Below are 21996 nucleotides of genomic sequence, written 5' to 3' on the forward strand. Positions count from 1 at the left end.
CCTTTTGCCCCAGCCATTTATCAAACTGCTGGTTCTATGATATATCTGCATGGGCTGTTTGTCATGATGTCTCTTTAAGGGTGGGAAGTCCACTTCCTAAAGCTTTCCAGGCTCTCCCAGAGGCCAGCCAGCTGATTTTTAAAATTCCAGGCTTCAGAAGTGCCTGAGTGGTTCAGTCAATTAAGCATCTGACTCTAGATTTGGCTCAGGTCATGATCTTGCAATTTGTGAGTTTGAGCCCCATGTCAGTCTCCACGCTGGCTCTGTGGAGCTTGCTTGTGATTCATTCTCTCCCTTTCTCTCTCTCTCTCTCTCTCTCTCTCTCTGCCTCTCCCCAGTTTACCCTCTCTCTCTCCCTCAAAGTAAATAAACGTCAACAAAAATTTAAAACTTCCATGCTTTAAGTACATGGAATTTCAAAGGCACATGTTATAGACACTTGTTCTCTTCACCTTGGGGCTCCCTAGTGTGAAAGTCAGTTTTGCCCTTCTCTCCACCACTGACTCCCTCCCTACCATGGGATGGCCATGGTCCATTTTGCTTCCAGACTGCATCTTTCCCCTTCCTACCTTCTTCGACGTGGTCTCTTCTCTACCTTTAGTTATGGAGTTTGTTATGCCAGTCTTCAGATCATTTTCTGGGTTGTTTAGTGTAGGGTATGAGTGTTTTCTAGTTGTATTCATCTTAGGGTCCTCCTACTCTGAAACTTCCTCCAAAGAACTGTTGATTACAGAAAAACCTGTATCAGTCTCTAAAGAATTATGCCTTTGAACTAAAAAAGCCAAATCCCAAAGTTTCCATACTGTAGGGTTCGGTTCTATTCATGGAACACTCTGGAAATAGCATTTTTGCTATGGAGAACAGATTGGTAGTTGCCAGGGGTTTTCAACAAGAGGTGGTGGTAGGAGGGACATGGGTATTGTTAGAAAAGGGCAACATGAGAGATGCTTGTGGTGACAGAAATGTTTTTCATCTTGCCTGTATCAACATCAGTACTCTGACTTGGACAATGTACTATAGTTTGGTAAGATGTTAACTTTGGGGAGAAAATGGGTGAAGAATACATGGGATCTTATTTCTTAAAACTGAATGTAAATCTACAGTCATTTCAAAACAAAATATTTAGTTAAAAAAACTAAGGACATGAGGCTTAGAAAAATTCTAGGAGTTGCCCAAAGCAACCCTTGTTTAAAATATCAAGATGTAACAGAAAAGATGTACACAAATTAAGAATCAACTAACCTTATGAAATTATTCATTTAACAATGAGATATAAATGTTAAATAGAGAGGAGCAGGTCACACAAAGGAAAAATACAAGATTGCTAAGGCATCTACAGGTCCAAGTAAACACCTGGCACTAAAACAATAAAATAGAACACGATGAATGAGAAAAAAATGAAAGCAGTAACAACTGAGGACAATTAAATACCTAAAAAACACTAATAAAACCTGTATCTATCCCTGAAATCTTCATCTCTTCTCCTCTGTATTAAAATTGCAGTCATCTAATTCCAAAACAATAATTTTGAATGTCTACTTCAACCCTTGTATTAATCTATTGATACTTATAGAGATCAGAAGGCAGCTAAGTTCTTTCATGGGCTATCTAATCTATGAACAAATTATGATTCTGAAATACTGACAAATGCTTCTTCCAAGAGTAGCCACATTGTCCTTGGAATACAGCATTACAGCTTGTGATTGATGCTTAGAATGAAGGAATGGAGACCTGGTAAGAAGAAATAAGTTTATTGATGAAATCATTACACAACATCTTGGCATGTACCCATTTGCAATGGATAATCTGTAAATGCAAAGGCATGAATTGGTAATGATAAACTAAAAAGGTAAACTGAATGTATATTAACTAGGAGGCCAGACTTCTCAGTGTTTTTAAGAAATAACCATACCTGGAATCAGGAAGGTTAGTGTCCATTTTGCCTTGCCTGCATGATCATGGATCCATTTTGCTCAGCCAAAAACATGGTTTGTAGACTCTTGTCCCTTCTGCCTCAGAGTTATGTGAGAACACAACGGGAAAGCCTATTGAAAACATATGGAAAATTTAGAAAGCAACTTAATATCAATAAACTTCCTAATTGTTGTGTACTTTTTCTTAGGACTCTGAGAAACTTTCCATGTTTATCTGTGGATACATTTTAAAATATTTACGTAATTATATTACATTTGGTGCAGGGAAAAAAATAGAGAAATTAGAGGAGGCAAGAAAAGCTAATATTTTTTTCTATTTGTTTTATGAAATTTACATTGTTCATTGGGTGCTGTTGGTGTGGATCATTTTGCTCTATCTGGTTACTTTGCTTATCCAAATCTTCATATTCTCTCTTTCTTTGTAATTAAAGGATGCTAAATATTCAATAAGTAATCCATAGCTGATAGATGGAATAATATAATTAAGGGCTTCTTAAAGAGATGGAGAATCTCTATTGAATGGTTTCTGGCATGACTCTACATTGTGATATTACCAGTTGATAATCTTGATAATACCAAATCTTACACAGCATATCTTGACAACAGTTCTGTATTTTGGAGCCTCCATTTACTAGTGCTTTTGGGTAAATTCTTCCTCTTCATGCTACGGTAAAACGTTGATGAATCTTTAATGTATCCCACATGTCACATTTATAGCACTACTCCTGGTTGGTTACTTCCACTCAAATAAACTAATTTAATCTTTAAAATAATGAAAATCATCAGTACTTAATAGGTGAAGAAACTGATTTTATGTTTAGTTGAATAGCACAAGGCTTTCAACTGATAAAGCAACTTCTGAAACTTTGGAAATATGGCATTAAAGTCAGTGTTTCACTTCCTTTTTTTTAATACCCAGAACATCTTTAAAGGATGGACTTTGAATCATTTCACTTTACTTCATACTTGGAAAATAATCAAAGAAGAATTTTTGTTGAAAAAAATCTCAACTGAGGCACATTATCATAATAATCACAATAGATAACAAAGCAGTGCTAACTGAGGATCAGTTTCCAAATCATGATGCTAGGGCCCCTTCCAGGGCCAATCACATATATTTTTGAAGGAGACAGTTGACATCACTCATAGATTGTTCCTCTGATATAAAAATGAACATTTACTTATTCTTTAAGTAATGTACATATATTTATAAACTAATTTAAAACACTAAATAGTTTGCATGTTATTTTTATTTGAACTAAATGGAATTCTGACACACCTCTCATCTAATTTCTGTTGAGCTGGTGTTTATCAATAGAAAGATCGATATTTCTCAGTTAAGAAAAAAAAATCAAGAGATTTATAAAATAAAATAAAATGTGTGAACTACTTTAAAAAGATTCCAGAATTTTTAAAGATCAATTATAGTCACCATTTGAGAAATGAGGCATATAAATTAAATATGATCCCTCTAATTTAGACTATACAGACTTTGTGGGCATAGCAGTTACACATTCTTGTAAAGATTGATTCTTATTCCTTCATGGCCTTTGAGTATGTACTCAGAAAACTAGGGGGTGGCACCTGCATGGCTCAGTTGGTTAAACACCTGACTTTGGATCAGGTCATGATTTCGGGGTTCGTGGGTTCAAGCCCTATGTCAGGCTCCATGCTGGTGGGGTAGAGCCTGGTGAGGATTCTCTCTCCTTCGTTCTCTCTCTGCCCCATCTGTGTCTCTCAAAGTAAATAAATTAAAAAAAAAAAAAAAAAAAAGAAAACTAGGTGGGGTCAGAAAGCACAGAAGGTCAGTCCTATACAGATGCAAACCATGGTGTATAAACAAAGTCATAAGCAGTCATGTCCCAGGTATATTGTTTAAAACAGATTGTCTAAAAGAAACAAGGAGCAATACTTCCCAGTAGCTGTGTTTAGGATGATTAATATGCAAACAGAAGAGGCAAGACTTTGTGAATATATTATCAGCTTACTATCAGCCGCATTTTGCTTGCTTATCATTTTTTCTTCTTTCCATTAGATTAATTTTTCCTCATTACACTGTTGTTACATTTCAATCTAAAATCTATGATTTACATATGGTCAAAATGAGCTGATCCAAACTTGGAGGTGCGTAAATACCTTTGATGAGCAGTCAAAGCCACTCAGACTAAACAGAATAAGGCAGCACCAATCCCAGAAGGAAAAATCGTTGTGATTTATTTCAACCTTTGAGACTCAAGGTGAATGTTTCAGTGTTTCAAAAACATAATGGCATGAGCTCTAATTGAGTCAAGTTTTTTTTTTATTGGAAAGCACATTTTCAGTGTTTGTTTTTTCAAGTAAAGTACTTTGATGCTAACTTTAATATTTTCTGAATTTAAACAGGATCACATTCATCCCAAATTATTAAAAACATATATACCTATGTGTATTTATTATATATACACATATATATATATATATATATATATAATAAACACATGTGCACATAAATCTTTGAAATGAAATAGGATTATTTTTATTTAATGTTTTTATTTTGTATTTTTTCAGTATTTAGTATTTTTAGTACTTAGTAAGGGTTTATTATAAATATAAGAACAGTTCAGAAACTTGTAATATTCAGTTTCAAAACAGCTCAGGATTTTATTACATCCTGATATTACAGGACGGATTATAAAAACAGAATGAGGGAGGTGTTTAAGTAGTACAATGAGAGGTGATTATAATTGGTGTTTAGGAAACAGAGAATTGGTTAAAAGTGACTACTTGGTACCATTTTACAAAGATGACTTAAGTCTTTTTTATCATCAGAGACATTTACAAGAAGCAGCCCGAGTTAAATTTCAGGTGTTTTGCAGAATAAGCTAAATTAAGTTTTGCTTATCACTAAATGTTTTTGTCTATTCAAGGATTTTTCAAATCTGGTCTTTATCTTGTGTTAAATTTTAACAGCACCTTGGGCTCACCATCTCAGACACTGCTCTTGAGAAAAAGAGAAGCACTTTGTCAAATTAGTGCAAGTCATACAGTAGGGAGGAGAAAAAAACAAACAAATGTGTGCAGACACACGGCCATAAATGTGTGCATGCACGCACACACACACACACACACCATGTTCACTCACACCTGTTTAAAAAATCCAGCACTCACGTCCTTGAAGATTATAAATCATAAAAGATTTCATATGTAGTAGTTTGCAAAGACAAGGGATATTATCTTTTACCACCTCACCTTTTTATAGAATAAAATTCTGAGATTAAATGAATTGCCCCAGCTTTACAATCTCAGAATGACATAGCCATGATGTTAACAAATGCCTAATTTTACTGGTTACAATAATGCTTTATTTCTTGGTAAAATGCTGATAGTATTTCAGGGCTTATTTCGAAGCAATCACAGTCCTAAAACTAAAATATTACCACAGTAATTTTAAGCATCAAGTTGTATTTTTCTTGTTGACTTTATGATTTGCTATTTAAAATTCAAGTGGTTCCTGCTTATCCTGGAGTTATTTTTGAATATTTTGGTTCATAAAGTCACAGGTTGATAATGTTAGTTTTGTAGTGTGTAGTATATTTTTAAATGTATATTTATTTTTGAGAGAGAGAGAGAGAGCATTCACACGAGTCGGGGAGGGGCAGAGGAGGGTGAGAGAGATCCTCAAGCAGGATCCATGCTCAGTGCAGAGCTTGAAGTGGGGCTTAATCTCACCACACTGCGGTCATGACTTGAGCCAAAAAAAGAGTCAGGTGCTCCACCAACTGAGCCAGTCAGGTGCCCTTGCAGTATGTAATGGTTTATTTCATGTAGTGTTAGCTTGACTTTTTACATAATGAGCATTTATCATCAGGGTGATTTGAGTGATTAGCTCTTTTGCTGTCACACGCTAGTGAATAAATGAAAGGGAAGGAAGAAAATGAAAGGAGGGGGAAAAGGAACTGAGTAAAGGGTTGGAAGCAGAGAGGAGGAGCAAAGGTGTCAAGAGTACGGATGCCTACCTCTGGGGGGCTGTGGCTTCTGGAGCCGAATTAAGGAAGCCATGGGACATGTCAGAAGCACTACCACCCAGGAGGGGAAGGAAATAGGAGTACAGGGGTAGGAGGTGCAAGGGAGGGAGTTCTCCGTCAGTCAGGTGTCTTCCTCTTCCCTGGACAATAGAGGTGCTCCGAGGAGTGAAGGTGATTGCAGCCTAAGGAGCCACAGCAAAGCTGTGGGCTCACTGCCATTTAGCAGGTAGCAAACCTGAACACATGTACTTGGCATGAGGTGAGCTCTGACAAGGGCTTTCCTGGTAAATATGGCTGATGATAGTGAACATCAAAATTCTTACAAAGTAAGGAGGGGATGGAACACAGAGGAACTATGTCAAGGGTACACTTGAGAGGAAAGACGATCATTTTATCTTTGTCAACTCAGACTTGTTTGGGCTTCCAGAAATGGTCACTAAAGTACCATACATGGAACCAGAGATCCTGCATAATACCTCATGATTACTCTTGGAAAGTGCTATACACAGGTAGGATGCAGCGATGGGGAGGATTCCTGGCCACAAGGGAGAGAAAATGTGTTTCTCAGTGAGCTTAGGCTTTTATTGCGGAGTAAATGAGAAAAACGTAAGGCTTAAATAATTTTGATCACAGAAGTATAGTAAAGGAGGTTTTGTGATTCCCTAACCAGGATGGCCATGCTGGAATGCACAGCCACTAATATAAGCAAATTGAGACTAAATATTAAATGCTTTATGATTTTGGGGCTCCTGGGTGGCTCAGTCAGTTAAGTCTCTGACTTCAGCTCAGGTCATGATCTCACAGTTTGTGGGTTTGAGCCCCTGCATTGCTCTCTGTGCTGACAGCTCAGGGCCTGGAGACTGGTTGGGATTCTGTGTCTCCCTCTCTCTCTCTCTCTGCTCCTCTCCTGTTCACACTCTGACTCTCTCTCTCTCTCTCAAAAATAAATAAACATTAAAAATTTTTAAATGATTTATAATTTTTATTAATTTAAAATACAGTGAATGATTCTAAAAATACCAATATATTAAAAAAAGGAATCTCAGTCCTTTCATGAAGATACATTATTAGGTTGAGTGCTTTAAAATGAAAGCCAGTTGAGTGACTGCATCATCTGATTGTGCAACTGAAACCATTCAGGCTTAATAGCAAAGCAGTTGGAATAGAAATTAGAACTGGATTGCGGCTGCAGAAACTTTAAAAATAAGATCCCCGTTATCTCTATTTGAAAATCTATTGAACAAGAATACTCTAAATTAGCCCCATACTGAGGGGCGCCTGGGTGGCTCAGTTGGTTAATTATCCAGCTTCAGCTCAGATCATGATCTTGCTATTTGTGAGTTCATGCCCCGCATCGGGCTCTGTGCTGACAACTCAGAGCCTGGAGCCTGCTTTGGATTCTCTTTCTCTCTCTCTCTCTCTCTCTCTCTCTCTCTCAAAAATAAATAAACATTAAGAAAATTTTAAAATAAATTAGCCCTGTACTTATTAACTGTATGGATTAGGGAGAAATAAGAAAATTGATAATCAATTTAGAGTTGGCTGGGACACATGATAGAATTATTTTAGAATAGATATGATGAGACAGTGATGAGAGGAAATGAAATTGTAAACAGGATGACAGAATATAAACAAGCAAAAATAACTATTCTGTGTTCATTCTGTCCTTCTCTTTCATATGAATTCATTTATTCCCATGAACTTATTAATTTTACCAAGGCTCATCATGCTGCACGAGCAGTGCTAGGCTCTGGGGGCAAAATGACTGATACCAAATGAAAATGCCTTTGAAAACATATATTTTAATGGATTCAATGAATGATCTCACTGTTCAATGAATTCATTGATTTCAATGAATGACTCAATAAATTGGGTTGATGAATGACTCAATGAATGACTTCTTCACTAATGTACTCTTTAACCTAGGGTAAGTTAGAACTTCATGTAACCTTAATTACAAAAATGAAAATTATAATTTATATTTCATGAGGATAACTGAAATACTGTGTTTTAATTCTTTAGGTCAAACATCATCTGGCGCATAATCACTACACAAATTGTAGAAATATTGCCCAGACACTCATTATAAGTTTATTAAAAATACACATATTAAGTACTTAGTATATATCTTCAAGAAAATTTGATGTAGAAGAGAAATTGCTCAATGAAAATACAAGTGTAGCATCATTAGGATTGTGACTGACTCTTGACTGGCTCTCCAAAAGCCATTCTCAAACCTGTGTCCTTTGTCACCTCCCACAATAAAGCTAGGGGTAAAATACATGTTTGACAACCTCCCTGGAAGCTAGGTAAGTTATTGGTGAAAATATGATAGAAGGATGCTTTATAAAGTACTTTTCTCCATGATGAAAGTAAATTTCCCTTTTTCTGGCCATTCCTCCTGCACGTCTGAGATGATAATCTAAAGATAAGAGGACTACACCTTACAGTACCTGTCTTGCAACAAGGGTGAAAGGCAAGGTAATTGCCAAAATGCTGGCCAAGATCTCTGGTATAACAGAGATTTGCATCAACAGTGAAACCTCTTAACTCTCTATTTTTGTGCATGAGAAAAAAAAATGTTATTGCTTATGAAAATGTGAGTCATATATTCTGTTTTTTTAGAACTTCAGTCATTTCTAATTGATGGAAAGGTCCATTAAGGAATAGTCAAGGTTATAAGGAAGTCTGGAGGAATAATGCCTAATCTTGCAGTCTTCGAGGGAAGGCTGAATTCCCTCAGAGGGGGAATGTATTAGAGGGTCATTTCCTAGGGAAGGGAAGATGCAAATTGAATTTTAAAAAATAAGTAGTAGTTCTTTTAGTTTTCATAAATTTAGTTGTGGTATGTCTTACTGTGGATATATTTGAGTTTACCCTATTTGGGAATGCTATGCTTCCCTGATCTGTAGGTTTCTGTTATTTACCAATTATGGCTTCAGCTGTAGTTTTTTGGATTTTTTTTAAGTCTGACACTTTTTCTCCTTTCTATCTTGAATGTTATGATACATATATTAGGTCTTTTTTATAGTCTCAATGCTCTACATTGCTTTCCAGTTTACTTTCTCTCTGTTTATCATATTGGACAATTTCTATTTTTCTATCTTTAACTTCTCTGATTCATTTTACTACTACTCCTTTCTGCTGTTAGGCCATCCATTGAGTGTTTTATTTCACTTATTATATTTTCAGTTTGAAAATTTCCACTTGATTCTATTTTATACCTTCTATTTCTTGGTGGAATTTTCTGTTTCTTTGCAGAAATTTTATATATTTTTTATTCGATTCAAGAAAAAAAAAACTTACAATGAGATAAAAATGATATAGTATTTCTCATCAGAAATAGGGAAGGCTATAGGGAAGTGGCAAAATATTTCTCAAGTAATGAAATAAAATAACTGTCACCTGTCAGCCCAGAATCCTATATTCAGTGAAAATATCCTTCAGGAATGAGGGGAAATCAAGAGATTTTCAGATGAAGGAGAACTGAAAGCTTTGACACCAGAATACCTATCCTAAGAGAATAGCTAATGAAACATCTCTAAACAGAAAAGAAACCATGAAAGAAGGAAATTTAGAACATCAGGAAGGAAAAAAAAAGGGGGGGGGAGGAAAAAAAAGACAATACACAAAGCAAAATTGTGGGTGACACAATAGTTTCTTTCTCCTTTTAAGTTTTCTAAACTATATGTTTTCATTAAAGCAAAAGTTTTAACACTAGATAGAGAGTAAAGACTTAAGACAAGTATAAATGGGAAAAGGTAAAAGGACCTACAAGGAGGTGAGTTCTTTTTGTTTTTAATTTTACTCAAAATGGCAAAATAACACCAATAGATAAGGTTTTATATTTATGATATAATACTGAGAGCTGTACTTTAAAAAGCTGTACAGAGATACACATAAAATCACTACAGATAAATCAAAATGGAATTTTAAAATATGTTCAAATAACTCACAGGAAAACCAGAAAATAAAAACTAAGAAATTAAAAACAGAGAAAGCAAATACAAGAAATAAAATGATAGCCATAAACCTTAATATGCCAACAATAACATTAAAGGTAAGTGGTCTAAATATATCAATTAAAAGAGTAGAAGTTAGAGTGGAATAAAAGCACGACCCAACTTTCTGGAAGAAATTTGTTTCAAATATTATAATATTGGCCAATTGTAAATAAAAGGATTGAAAAAGGTATATACTACAAACATTAATAAAAATAAAGCAAAAATTGCTATATTAATAGCAAATAAAACAGGCTTCAGAACAAAGAAAATTACCAGACACAGAGAGAAACATATAAAGAGGAAAGAGTCAATCTACCAAGAAGATATAGAAATCCTGAATATGTATGCATCATACAACAAAGATGCAAACTATGTGGTACAAACTGAAAAAAAAAATGAAAAGAAAAACAGACAAATTCATTATTCTATTTTTAGAAATAAACATCCTCTGTAAACAATGGATGGAACTAGACAGAAAATCAGCAAAGATATAGAACTCAACACCATCAACCAAAGGATCTAACAGACATTTATAGAACATGCCACACAAGAGCTCTAAGGTGTTTTTTTAAAATGTCTGTAGAATAGATACCAAGATATTTCATACCCTAGGTCATATCACATGGCTGAAAAAAATTAAAATAATTAAAATCATGCAGGATATGTTCTCTGATCACAATAAAATAAAAGTAGAAAACAATAATAGATAACAGAAACATTTTCAAACACCTGGAAACTAAACAACATACTTCAAAATAATACAAGGATAGAGAAAGCCTTAAAAAGTACATTGAAGTGATTGAAAATGAAAATTAAAAATTATCAATAACTGTGAAAAGCAGAGAAGTAAATCTATAGCAGCAAATTCATACATTACAATAAAGTATACACATGATATCAATAATCTAAGCTTCCACCTCAAGAACATAAAAGAAAACAAAATAAAGCAAACAAGGAAAGGAAGAAATAAAGAGAAGCATAAATCAATGAAATTAAAAAAGTAAAATCAACCAGAATATGAATAAACAAAGAGCTTATTTTTTTGGAAAAATTAATAAACTTAAGAAATGTTTAGCAAAACTGACAAAAAAAGGTAGAAAAAGTTACCACTGTGAAGAATGAAACAGTGATCTGCAGACATCAGTAGAAAAATAAGGGAATACCTCAAACGATTCTGCACATGTAAGTTTGAAAACATTGCTAAAATGAACCATTTCCTCTAAGGAAAAAAAAACATTCAAATGATCACAACCCACTCAACATAAAGTAAATTATTTCAATAGTCCTATTCCATCTATTAGGGAATTTTAATTCATAGATTAAAATAAAACTCAGGTGATTTCACTGGAGATTTATAACAGAACTTTAAATAATAATTGACTCTAGTTCCATTTAATCTTTTCCAGAAATTAGAATAGTGAGTAATTCATGAATCACTTTATGAAACTCGTCTTATTCTAATAATAAAACCAGAAAATACAGTACAAAAATAAACACACACACATACACACACACACACACACACACACACACACAGAAAACAATTACAGACCAAAGCCTATTATGAAATCTATTTTGAATGTAAGTATACAAATCATTAACACAGTAGTACCAAACAGAAATCACCATTATATAAAATGAATTATACACCATGTAAAAGTAGTTTATTTTAAAGTTTCAAGACTGGTCCAATATTAAAAAATGAATCAATGTAATCCACTATATTTACAGGCTAAGGAAGAAAGCCCATAATCATTTAGTCAATGTGGAAATAGCCTTTAACAAAATCCACCACTCATTCATGATAAGACTTATCAGAAAAGTCTGAATAAAGGTAACTTTCTCTACTTGATAAAGAGCATCTGAAAAACACTCAAAAAGTCTACTTAATCTTAAATTTTGAAAAGAAACACAAATTTTGAAAGACTGAATACATGTCTCCTATAATAGAATAAGATAAGGATGTCTGCCCTCGCCACTCTTAATTTAACACAGAGTTGGGTGTTTCAGCCAGTGCAGTAAGGCAAGAAAGAGAAATAGAAATCATACAGATTGGAAAGGAAGAGATAAGTTGGGCTTATTTGCACATGGCATGATTGCATATTGTCTTAGTCAGTTTGGATTGCCATAACGAAAATACCATCGAGTGGGTGGCTTAAACAACAAACCTCTATTTCTCACAGTTCCCAGACCCTTTTGCAAAGTGCATGTTATCTGGGTTCTGAATTCAGAACTGGATTATGTGAGGATGTGGATTGAAAAACAACAACAACAACAACAACAACAACAAACAACCAACCGTGGTTCTGGAGCTGGAAGCCATAGTGATGGTTTCCTAGTGTTGCAGAGTGAGCCCTCTAACAGACAGAGAGCTGAAGCTTACCTGGGAACATATAGTCAGGTGGGAACTTTTGGAGTTGTTTCTGGAAACTTAGGCCAGCATCTGTCTTTTCAGCGCTCCTAAAACTTCCAGATGCCATCTAATATTTTGTCATTAATCTTTTTCTGTTTAAACCAGCTGGAGTGAAATCTGTTCTCCGCCGCTAAACTTTGACCACCATGAGGCATGTGTACTGTGTTCCTTGTACCTTTGTTCATTTTGTTGGAACAAAGGGAAGGTGGTGATCCAGAGCTTGCATTTGGGGAAGAAAACGTGACATATTTTCCACTAGCATAGTACCAACTTGTGGTAGGTGATATCTAGCCTGTATTATTTTTCATGGAAAAATTTCTTATTGCATGACCAGGAGTGTGGTTTGGCTATTAAGATGCCTATGTATCTTTTTCTAACTTTTAAATCCACCCAGAGACTTGGAAATGCCATACTGTTTACTATTATAGTTGAGTTGTTTTAAGAGACTTGGAGATCCAAATATTACAGATTCTACTGAGTAGGTAGCATTCTTGCTGATTATTTCATTTAGATGAATTTATCATATAAGGTAATGCAATTAAGTCTATAACCACTTTATTATTTCCTACACACTTTGATGAGTGGGGCTTCAAAGACATAAAAGAAGCAAGATAAAACACATCCTCATTTTAAATCTTGTGCCAAAGGCTTAATGATGATGTTGAAATTTCAGGGATCAGAGCTTATGTTTGGGCCATTAGCCAGTAGTGGCTAAATTGAGACAATTTTGATAGTGTGAAAAATAAAAAGGAAGCTATAAGCTGTTATAGGTAGAGGAATCAAAGAAAAGTCCCTGGACCTTTGACAGAAGCTGACCACTTGTCATTCAAAGGGGTTGACATGGAACCTGAGAGGACAAATTACCACAAACTTAGTGACTCAAGCAAGAGAAATGTATTCTCTCACATCCCTGGAGCCCCAAGCTCTCAAATGACAGGGTGCAGGGTTTCGCTTGGCTCTAGGGGAGAACCTTCTCCTGCCCCTTCTAGCTGGGGTGTGGGGGGGTCCTTCAGTCTCTGTCTGCACCCTCACGTGGCCTTCTCCCCTGCATGTCCCTGTCCCAGTGAATCCCACAAGCTTTGTGACATTGTGGTTTTGTTCTCATTTGTCTCAATTTATTTTCTAATTTCCTGTGTGCTTTCTTCCCAGACCCATTGGCTGTTTAAGGGTGGGTTGTGTAATTTTCACATTTGTGAATTTCCCAGATTTCCTTCTGCTATTAATGTCTAGTCTCCCTGCATTATGATCAGAAAAAGCATTTTGTATGACTTCAATTTTTTATGCATTTATTAACACTTCTGTGGCCTAATATATGGTCTATCCTGGAGAATGTTCTCTAGACATTTGAGAAGAATGAGTGTTTTGCTATTGTTGGCTAGAGTTCTGCATATGTGCATTAGTCAAACTGGCTTATTGTGGGGCCAGACCCTCTCTTTTCCTGCTGTATTTTCTGGTCTGGCTGCTCTATCCTTTAGTGAAAGTGGGGAATGGAAGTCTGCAACCATTATTTTAAAACTGTCTATTTCTCCCTTTAATTCTGTTAGAATTTTGTTTTATATAATGTGAGTATCTGTTTTTAGGTATGGAAATATAATTGTTATCCCTTCTCAATGTATAAAAACTTCGTAAAAATTAAGTTTATTTATTTATTTTGAGAGAGAGAGACAGAAAGAGCATGAGTAGGGTAGGGGCAGAGAGAGAGGGTGAGAGAATCCCAAGCAGGCCCCACGCTGTCAGTGTAGAGCCTGACATGGGGCTGGAACTCACAAACCGTGAGATCGTGACCTGAGTATGACATCAAGAGTTGGACACTTAACCAACTAAGGCACCCAGATACCCCTGAAACTTTTATTAGTGTAAAATGTCCTTCTTTGTCTCTTGTTACCTTATTTGATTTAAAGTCTGCTTTGAGCTTTTAATGTTTAAATGCCCAATACCTGCCCTTTTTCTTACCTGAGTTCTACATTAGTTGAAACAGAGACAAAGTCCTTGTGTCCTTCCTTCAGGTGTCCTACAGACACATTGCAGGAGTCCTGCAGAACAGTCCACAGATAAGTCTGCTCTGCTAACTCAGGTTCAAGGATCCAGGGAGAAGGGTGGTCACTGTGGCAGGGGGGAGTGAGGCTAGGGCAAGAAAAAGTGCCTATTATTTTGAAGGCGTTTCTTTTTCCTTGATTAAGCCATTGTTTATTTCATGTAAACTCTTGACTCTTCTCAGAACTCCAACAAAATTGACTCTGCTTGGGTTTTTTTAGTGTTTCCATAGAAGACTGAGAGCTTAGAGTTGCCCTAGTCTACCATTTTGCTGACATCACTCCAAGACTCTCTTTTTTTGAGGCAAATCTTATAAGAGAACTTGCATAAAGACAAAAAGAAGCAGATACTTAAAATTCGCAATCTCTCCCACAGAAGACGATGTTATCTTACCATATTTTAGAAATCATTCTTTAAGCCACTATCCCAGAAAGAGATTGGAAATGACACAAGAGCACTCAAAAAAAAAAAAAAAATCATGAGTGATATGTGAAAAAGAGAGAGAAAGACAAATTTTTCTAGGAAATTTCTCAAGCAAAAAGATAAGTGATAAATTGCAAACATTTCATTTCAATGCTTTCATGTCTTAAAAACACAAGATTTGAAAAAAATGTATGATCTTTTGCAACATGTGCTTGTTCTGTACTTTCAGGTATGATGATGGTGTCAGATCAGTTTTCTTTATCCATTTGGTATCTCTTTAACCTGAACTAAATGTGAAACTTTGTAGAAGACTACTTTCCTTCAACCCATCACTTCTTCCTGTGTCATGAGCTAGGGAGCTTTTTAGCATCCTGTCAGGTGTTAGTGTTGTGATGTGAGAGATGGCTGACCAAGTACAAGGCCCATTAGAGAAGTGACACCACTACTGCTGAATTCAAATGACAGCTTTCAGTGTTGGCGTGGGGGAGGTGACACCGCCTCTCACACACACTGTCATCAGATCATGAATTGGAATAATATTTTAGTAAAAATGTAACAACATGCAGAAAATCTTAATGATGCACTTCACAGTAAGTCTCACTTCTAAGTACTGGTTTTCAGAAAACATTCCAGGATGAAGACGGATCTAAGGTATAGCACATAGAACACATTCATGATCAGTTTGGATTTGTGCGTGTGTGGGTGTGCATGTACACGCGTGGGTTAGAAATCAGAAACAACTGCAAAATAGTGGAATGTTACACCACAGTACACCTACACAACCAAATACCACTCAGCAATTGTAATGGCAATATAGACTCATATTTCACATAGAAGTCACAAACGTAAGGGCACCTGGATGGCTCAATGGGCTAAGCGTCCAACTCTTCATTTTGGCTCAGGTCATGATCTCAGGGTTCATGAGTTCAAGCCACACATCAGGCTCTGCCTTGACAGTGCGGGGCCTGCTTGAGATTTTCTCTCTCCCTCTCCCTCTCACTCTGCTCCACCCTCCTCTCAAAGATAAGTAAACTTTAAAAAGTGCACTATCATAAAGTTAAGGGAAAAATCTTCTTTCACAGAAGCACAAATCGTATGATTGCATTTCTCTAAAAATAAATATGTAAGGGTTGTGTTTAGGCATGCAGACTAAAAGTATACAGTGGGTGTCACTGGGAAGAAGGTTTTCCTTCCTTCTCCTGTTATATATTGCCTACAAGTTTGCTGTTTTTATCATAGAAAGTTCAATATTGGAAACATAATGTTTGACACACAATTTGGACAGTTGGATATGGTCACGTAAAAATGAGAACATTTAAGTTTCAAGATGGAGGACTGGGCAGAGAGTTAAATTAAATTTAGTTCTGAGGAATAACTATGAAATGTTCAAGATACAGCACTGATCATAAAAGATGATAAAGAACTAATTCAATGTGTTCAAAATAGTAAGAGTGCAGAGAAAAAGGAGACAGGGTACAGAGGAAAACTCTGGCATTGAGATAAAAGTGAAGAGAATGTGAATGTAAGCTTAGGATAACTGTAAACACTTATGTGATGCTTATGATGTGCTAGGCAGTGTCCCAAATATTTTACAAGTATCGACTCATTGGGCTTTCACAATAGCCAAGAAAGATAGGGTCTGTGCTATCACACAAATAAAGCACAGGGTTGGTCATAAGTGGCAGAGCTTGTATTCTTGTCTGGGCACGCTGCCCCAGGGCCTCTTGTGCTGAGCCACTAGACCTACAGCTGATCTCCGTTAGTTGAACCATCAGCATAGAAGACAGAAGAATGAGAGCATAACAAGTTGTTGGGGGAAAAAAGCTGAGCCTCAAATGCTGAAGGTGAGAAAAATCCCGGGAGTTTAGTTAGTAAAATATAATAATGATGGAGAATAATCGCATAAACTCTTAATGTATGCACACTCTGCAAGAAGAAGAAATCAAAATCATTTACGGATTTTATAACCCTGAGGATTAATATCTGCTCGTGTTGGCAAATGGGCTTACAGAAAAACTTTAAATAGGTGCTTTTCTTTTGATTTCTTGTATTTCAAATAAAAACCTACCCCAGTGTGGCTCAAGGACATTGGTCTCTTAGAATTCAACATCTCCAAGCCTCTCTGCAAGGCCTATTGTTAGAATATCTAAATAAAAACAACCACCAAGATGTGAAGGAAATTAAATATTATATGTTTTACTTAAAACTTGTTGAAGTAAAGAAAATCGGGGTATATAAAAATTGAAGCTTGTGACCCTCAATGAGAAATAGGTCTAAGGGTTACAACCGGAGCTTCTGGAATTGTACAGATTCCTAGGAAGGCACTGTAAGCAGAATTCTGACAGCATCCATGATTCCAGACACAGGGTATGAAATCCCTGCATATTCCTTCCTGTTGAGTATGGCCGCAACCTCTGAATCTGAGTTATCTCAACATTACCTCCCTTGATTCCGTTACTTCTTATGACAAATGGTAATAGACTGGTCACTCCTCGGATTAAGGTACATGATAAACACAGCAGCCTGGAGGGGGTTGGAAGTCAACCGGATGTGCTCACTGTTAGACCAAGACATGCCCAGATGCCTGTGCCCAGGAAACGCTAACGTCATAAACTTGTGCTGGTTGAAGTTGCCCAGTTGGTGTTAATATGTTATGCAGCAACACTAAGCTAATACAGTACGTTAAGTGGAGAAAATGGACCACATTGGAAAATGAAACAAAACAACACAGCAGCTTTTATTTTTAAAATTTCCTGACAAACTCTGACAGATTATTAAAGTTACATAGGTGGAAGGTAGCCAATGTTGGAGTCAACATCTCCAAACTTTGAGCTATCATTCATTGTGTTACCTGTCCAGTACACTAAACCATGCTCAGCATGTCATTAAATACTCATTAAATGTCTATATGCACCTGCTGCTATACGGGGCACCTGTATAAAAAACCAAAACAAAACTAAGAAGTTGTGGTCTATAAAAAAGCAAACACCAGTTTCCACTATGAGCAGGGTTGGCTTTTTCAGGAGGCTTCCCCCCACCCCAGCATCTAGGGTTCATCTGAATATACATGAATAAATAGCAATGCAGAGCATCAAAGCCATCACAGAACCTGAGTCTGCATTCACATTTGAAGGGAAGTTTTTGATTAGATAGTTCAGGCCTCTGCCCATGCAATCAGAATGCCCATAACGGAATTTGCATTTTTAAAGCTCTCTAGATAGTTCTAAAGTACAGCCACCAGCCTAGGAGATGAATGAGACCAGCAGTGACATCTAAAGCTGTGTTTTCCTGCACTTTAATGAGTGAATGTTATTTTTTTCCAGTTATTTCAGCAAATATATATTAAGGCACAAAGATCCAGAGAGGAAGAAAAGCAGTTTCCCAGCCCTCAAGATGTTCACAGTCGAGGACAATAACTGTGAAACCACGTGCTGAGTGTTAGGCCACAGTCTGAACTATGTGGGAGAAAGTGCAGTCAGAATTCCCTGTAATGGGAAAGTGGCCGACCTGAAGGCAGACCCAATGGAGGAAATGATATTCAAGTAGGATCTCAATGTTCAAGTCAAATCCTTCAGTGTAAACATGGGTTCTCTCCCATCATTCATTCAGTGAGATTCTAAAAGGCTGTAAAGCAGTGTGGTGCTGTGATTGAGAACCTGTGTACAGACAGGTTGGATCGATTCCTAAGTCTGTGTTTCTGACTGTTCTGTTTTCTCCTTTATGCACTGGAGGGAGGGGGGGACAGTATTACCTGTTCATTTCTGAGGAGTGTATATGAGTAAACACATAGCATGTTTCCTGCCACTTGTGAGGACTTTGTTTCATATGGATGGTCATCGTAGACATTATTAATGTCCTTGCTGCCTGCCCCCACAACCACAGCTATGGAGCTATTCAGTAGGATGGTCATTGAAGCAGGTCAGAGTCAGGACTTGATGTTGGAAAAGTCTAGTGTGGTCTGAGGGAGGAGCTGAGAGGTAGAGAGAGATAATCTCAGTGCTTCCCAGCTGCCTTGCCGGAGGGGTAGCTCTGTGCCGTAAAGAGAAGAGAGGGTTTAAATCTGCCTAGAGAAGTGAGCAAAGATGTGGAACTTTTTTTAAAAGGGCACATTCTAAGCAAACTTTGAGGATCGGTTGCAAATTCATGAGGCACACAAGGAAAGCTATGGGGACCAGGTAATCAGGTAAAGGGAAGTCCAAAGTATCTGTGCCCATGAACGGCTTTCAGCGGGCAAAATCCACTCATTCAAATTCTAATGCATAGTTTTAGACATATCCAAGCTATCACTTCCATAGAGAATTTTTTAAACATATGAATGGATATGCATGTGACATTTCTGGAAGTTATCATCTCTTGGACAGCACACACCAATGATTTCCACTGGGTACTTGAAAACGTTCCTTTGACAACATTGACTGCTGATCATCTGTCAAGCCCTGATGCCTGAGCAAAGGGTGTGTCATCCAAAGGGGAAAAAAGGGGGGGGGGAACTTAAATCTTGAATCTTTTTAAAAACATCTAAGAAACCTTGTGAGTTGTGTGAAGTACATGTGGATTATATGAAAGTGAACATGTCCTCTTTTGCAGAATTAATTCCCAAATTCAAAGACTTGAATTTCATTCATTTTACTGGGAAATCAGTGCCGTGTAGGAATCTCTTGGTATAATGAGTGAGTTTTGTCCCTTTTTTTCTGTGTCGCAGAGATTTTTTTATTTGTTTGTGTTGGCTCTTCCTATGATCTCTGGATCCAGTGAGGATTGCACACAGAAATGTTTACTTTCTTAGGATTGTATTAGGTAAGATTCAGGAATCCACTGGCCAAATCTTAGTCATATATCATGTTATCCAAGGTGATAAAGTGTAAGTCAGGAAGAGAAAAAAAAAAAAAAAAACTACGTGAGAATGATATTTTGTTCCCTTTTTAATAAAAACAAAAATGAGAGTATCCAAAGTCTGTGAACTTGAGAAACCAGTAAGAGTATGAAGCCTTCTGTCATCTGGTGGAAGATTATTTAGCTAGTCACCTTATTGACCAATGTCTTTTCCTTTCTGTGGTGAAGATGAGCTATTTGTGCTGACAGAAATGACAGGCTTTGCAGAAATTGTTGCACACAGATTATACGATCCAAAACCAAGAACACTAGAGTGCCCATTCACCAGGCTTGCACACATTGGGCAGCTCTAGAATTTTTGTGGGAGCGATGATTCTTGCTGTGAGCTATTCCACAGATCAGGAATACCGGGGTAGAACATCTACACTGTAGAAGAAAAAAATGTTATTTTGGTGTAGGTGGTAATTCAACCAGATACCTCATACTGAAGTGAAATGTTATCTTGAAAATAATTCATTTGGGGGCACCTGCATGGCTCAGTCAGATGACCATCCAACTCTTGATTTTGGCTCAGGTCATGATCTCATGGCTCATGAGATCACATTGCACGTTGGGCTCTGCCCTGATAGTGTAGAACCTGTTTGGGATTCTCTGTCTCCTCTCTCTCTCTCTCTCTCTCTCTCTGCCCCTCCCTGCTCTCTTTCTCTTTATCCCTCAAAATAAATAAATACACTTAAAAAAATAAAATAATTCATTTGTACCCATTCTACACAGTTCATGGTTCAGAGAATAAGTCTGTTCTTGCAGACGTTATTTTCCTAAAATAAAGGATAAAATAAACATTTCCTTAAAAAAGTGTTCACACTGTTAGTGGGGGTTCACAAACTAGCAATTCAGAGCACTCACATCGTGTGCTGCATCGTTCCCAGGGCTGCTCATGAAATATCGATGAAAGGTCCATATTCTTAAACTCCTGCTCTACAATCAGTTCCAGACCAAACCTGGAGTTTTTCCATGTGCTGTACAAAATGGTATGCCATAGCTGTTGTGTGAGAGCGGTGTTCCCATCAATTAAATAAACGTCTTTCCATCTTCCTATTGGATCTTTTGATTACTTCATTTTCCAAGGCTGACTGTGGAAGAATCCTTTTAGACACCTTTGAGGAAAATGCACCAAACATGAAGCTGTAACATCCCTCTCCCAGCCAAATATGAGAGCATTTAAGTAAACCTATAAGACTAGTCATACTCTTAAAATAAAATTCAAAAATGATTTAACTGTAATGTTTTATAGTTTTAAGTTATAGTTTTAATCTTTTGTACTTACAGAATTCTATTTTTGCTGTTGTCGGTGTACATTTAAATGTCACTTTTACATAGAATTATATGAGGTGCAGATTCAAAAGTAAATAATGACCACTTTGCAAATGTGTGCAGGATGTTTATTTTCTCTGGAAGATTCACACGCATTAAACTCAATCCATTGCTCCATATTGGCAGCGATTGATGGCTTAAGAGTAAGTGCGTGTGTTGAGATATTTGATACAAACTTTGGCGTGCTTGTAAGATTCTGTCTAAAACGAACTCTATTCCACGGTGCTAATATGGTACGTGTATTGTTATTAAAGTAAGAAAACACATTTTAAAAACTGTTGCCTTATTTTGACTCGCTGAAAATCGTACTTTGAATAACCTTGAGATGGGAGCAATTCTTGAGCCAATGTGTATATCTAGGTTATAGAACATTCTCAGGAATCAAAGGGCTTAATTACAGCTGCTCAGATGGGACTGCCATTGCCCTCTAATTTATGAATGTAGTCCATTTCACAGTTCTCATCTGACAAGTGTGGATATTGGAAATCACCATGAGGAAATGACCTCGCTTCAGAGTTTTCCGGTTTGGTATGCTGCGTTCGTTCTTGGGTTTGTAGGCCATACATTTCTGATCCAGAGCCTCTGTAATTCAATTCTACGATCAGCATTTCGAGTAATTATCTTTTTGAAATCAGGAAAAGATTTTGACTTATTGAAAAAAGAATATGCTTTTCTAAGGAGAAACAGGCAGAGGCAAGGAAACACGATTTTCCGCTCGGGCAATGTGACGTTACATATCTGTCCGCGCATCATGGTAGACGGCTTTCGGGTGCTACCCCACCAACCTCCTCTGAGAACTGCGAATCGCAGCACCACGGTGAAGCACTGCATCGATGTCTCTATTTCATGACCCTGACCACAGCGGACTATTTCGTCCTTGTGTCTGCCTGGCAAACACTTACAGACTTCCTTTTACTCAAGAATCTATTGAAGTCAAGCTGATGGTGGCACCCTGGAATACAGCTGTATGGATTTCT

Source organism: Panthera onca, chromosome B1 (genome assembly GCF_046562875.1).
Source record: "Panthera onca isolate mPanOnc1 chromosome B1, mPanOnc1 haplotype 2, whole genome shotgun sequence".
NCBI classification, from domain to species: Eukaryota; Metazoa; Chordata; class Mammalia; order Carnivora; family Felidae; genus Panthera; species Panthera onca.